The sequence below is a fragment of the Pteropus vampyrus genome, unplaced genomic scaffold, assembly GCF_000151845.1.
Source record: "Pteropus vampyrus isolate Shadow unplaced genomic scaffold, Pvam_2.0 Scaffold28, whole genome shotgun sequence".
NCBI classification, from domain to species: Eukaryota; Metazoa; Chordata; class Mammalia; order Chiroptera; family Pteropodidae; genus Pteropus; species Pteropus vampyrus.
The window spans coordinates 459065-462482 of record NW_011888809.1 but is presented as its reverse complement, the minus strand read 5'-3'; the positions used below and the strand labels follow the sequence as shown (position 1 = coordinate 462482).

General features: G+C 59.6%; 1 protein-coding gene across 1 annotated transcript in view; it reads left to right on the top strand.

Moving 5' to 3' along the window:
• Positions 1-318: 318 nt before the first annotated feature.
• The window catches only part of DPYSL5 (dihydropyrimidinase like 5), a 74808-nt gene continuing 71708 nt past the window's right edge, over positions 319-3418 (top strand). The window contains exon 1 of the mRNA XM_011356513.2: positions 319-590. The gene's annotated coding sequence lies outside the window, so the exon portion shown is untranslated. The remainder of the gene's footprint in view (positions 591-3418) is intronic.

Genomic DNA, 3418 nt, shown 5'->3' with positions numbered 1-3418 from the left:
GGCGGCCGGGGCATTGTTTCAGGCCCTCGGATGGGATCCTACGGGGGGAGGGGAGGCGGTGTGTCCTCTGGACCCGCCGCGTAGTCCTCCCAGGGGACCCGGGCATCAGCGCGTCAGAGCGCCGCGGCTTTGTGAGGCATCGGGAGTCACCATGGAAACCCAAAGGAACGCTGAGAAGGCCAAGAGGGGGTCGGCGGGTTCACTGGCCGCGCCCTCTGTTCCCTCTCGGACCCCGGCCCTGTAGCAGGGCCTGTCGGGAGTTGTAGTCCCAAGGCTGCGGCCGCGCGCGACGCGAAGGATGGAAGGCGCCGCCTGTCCCTTCCTCTCCCTAACCTGCTAGAGCTAGGTGGGGGGCACTGGGGAGGAGCCGTCGGATCCGTGATTGGCCGAGGCCGCCTCCAGCCCCAACCGACGTCCCCTCCCCCTCTCGCGGCTTGGGACTCCAGCGCCTGGCGCGCCAAGGCGGCGATCCAGCGAGCGCGCGTGCAGCCGCCGCCGCCGCCCCGAGCATCCGCAGCTCCCGCGCCGCGGCGAGACCGAGGAGAGACAGACGGACCGACAGACCCTCGAAGCCGCAGCATCCCGGAAGAGTGGGTGATGGGGAATGGCGGGAAGGGCGGTGGGCTTATTCTCCCCGGGCTGGGACATCCATCTCCCGCCTTGTTTCTATGAGAGGCGCACAAAAGGGCGGGGATCCGGGTGCGCCTAGGGGCCCCGCTGCAGGGCACGCGACGGGAGGATGGTTCGGGGTTGTGGGCGGCTATCTGGGCTGGAGCGGGGCCTGAATCGGGTCCTCTTTGTACGCCCACAGAGCGCCGTGCAGTGCCTCGCTCACAGTAGGTGTTTAAAGTGTGCTCATGGGAATGCAAAAACCGGCGTGAGGAGGCGGCTCGGTTGAAGGGGTTTCACTCCAGGCAGACAGTAAGGCGCCCACTCTCGCTCGTCGAGGTGCAGTGAAAGGCTAGAGGGCTGGGCGGGGACTCCTGGCCGCGGGACCGTCCTGTCCGAGTCCCTAGCTCGACGCTGTCCCCAGCCCCCCCCCGTACGCACACCCTCTGCCCATCTCGCCTCCGGGCTGGGATTTGCCCAGCCTGACCGGACCCGGCGGCCCATTCCACCCGCGGGCTAACAGAGCAGATGCCTGAGGACCACTCGAGGCACCTGCTTGAACCACAAAGGCCGCCTGCCGCTGCCCCGCACAGAGAGGGCGCAGAGTTGGGTCCTTTCGCTTGAGCCCAACTAGGGAGCCCGGCCCGCACCATCGATCTTGGCGGGCGAGAGACATCGACGCCCCATGCCTGGGGGTGAGGAGCAGAGTTGGAGCTGGAGAGAAGCTGGGATGCGGAGAGGCGGAGGCGAGGCCAAGGAATGAGCAAGATGGGGAAAGCTGGGGAGATGAGGAAGCTGGGTGGGGACCTAGGTCTGGAAGGAGGGGCAAGTGGAGACTCGGGTTTGAGGAGGAAAGAGAAGGGGGCGGAGGGCGGGTCTGAGGACGGAGGAAAAGAGGTTGGTGCAGGTGGCGCGAGGCGAGGCTGGGGCTGATGAATGAGGCGGCGAGGGGAGATGCTAGAGGGTGGAGAATGCCCGAGTTTGAGGAGGGTAGACGCGAGGGAGGAGGAGACTGGCGCGGCGCGGAGGAGGGAGGTCTCGGGGGGAAGGGAGGTCTCCGGGGAAAGGAGGGGCAGGCAGCTGGATCTCGGCGGGTCTCGGGCCTGAGGACCCTCAGCTCCAGGCGTGGGGCCTGGAGGTCCCGGTGGCCGGCTGGGCACGGCTCTCGGACCCGGCGATAGACCCAGGATGGCGTATCTGGGACCGGGCTGGCCTCTCCCCGAGAGGAGCTTTGTCTCCCGGCTTGACACAAGTCCGTGGGGAATCTTAGGGTTTTGTGATGATCCGCAGCGCCGCAGGCACACCCTTTTTTCCCTCGGAGCTGAAAGGCTTGGTCCAGCGGCATATGCTGCCAGGGGAGGTGGAATGGGGGCTGTCTCCCGCCGGGGAGACCAGAACAATAGCCCGCACTGGTGTCCGCGCGACAACTAACGAGGGCCCCCAGAACTCGTGTGCAGTTTTCTGGTGCAGAAATGCTCCTGGAGAAATCCCAGGGCACGTGCTCATGTTGGGGTTTGTGTTGGGGCACCAAGCCCTGCTGTTAATGCCCGGGTGGGAGTCGCGCGTCTCCCAGACTGTGGGGCTGGTTAGACAGACGCCGCCCCCGGCTTTAGTGCCTTTGGGCTACATCTCCGCCGCCTGCCCTACGCTGCTGACCAGCAGCCAAGACGGCGTGGTGGCCGGGCGGCGACCTGGAGGTCGCCTCGGTGTGGAGCGGTCTCCCTGAGCAGCTGGCTTTGTCTGAGGAGGCGGCCACATTGAGGGGCCTCTGTGTGTTTGCACAGGGAGCAGTCCGGTCTAGTGCGGATTGTGGTTAAAATCGAGAGACGCGGTGGTGGAGATGACCCGCCAAAGATGTGGCCCCTGGTCTCAGAGCCTGCAGCCAGGGGAGCAGCACTTCCCTTTGCCAGTGACCACACCCAAGCGTGTACCTCCGTCCTTCGCAGATTTCGCCCGTATTGTCTGCTGACCTAAGATGGGGACAGCTCTGTGATAGGAGGTGGCCGCTTGCCCATGGGAAAACAGATGAACAGAAATGGAAACAGAAAAAAAACCAGGGATTCAACAGAGCTTTCTGTGCACTCCTAGACTTGCTCGCTGAGTACCTTTCGTGTCAGGTTGCAGCGTCCAGACCTGTGAAATGACAGCCAAAAACCAGAATTTTGTTTTACAGGTTTTCTTTGGTCATCGCTTAGCTGATATGAAAAGTGACTTTTTAGCATAAGATTTATAATTTTAAATTGTCATTGATTAAAATAAAAGAGCAAGGCAGAAGCATTTTCCAAGAGTAGAGGAAGCTTGGCTAAATGACAGCATCATAGAACTAATCGATGTGACTTATGTATGCCATTAAGTTAATTGATGAACCATTTGGCTCTCTTAACCTAGATTTGAAACCTCAGGATTTTCTTAATCAGGTTAATGCATAAGATGAGGGGCTGCGATGTGATCATTGACTCATGTGGAGGGTGTATGGTAGTTGCTAACATGAAGGCCTCTTTTCTGGGTACACTGAGTGGCTACAGGACAGCAGCAGTAGGCTTTAAAAGGTGGTGCTTTGAGGGGTGAAAGAATTCACGAAAGTGGTCTGGAAGAACTAGCTGGAATGGTACTCATGGAGTGTTTTTAACTAAATTAATAGATCTACCTATTTTCAGAGTAGGTGAAAACTAGGAATCCCAATACTAGAAAACCAGAAATCTGAGACTAAAAGTTTTTTCTTGTAGAAGAGTTTCAATGAGAAATGTGTTTTCATGTCATTACCCAAGGGGAAAGGTTTCAGGAGGAGATGTTTTCTTGGTTTATTCTT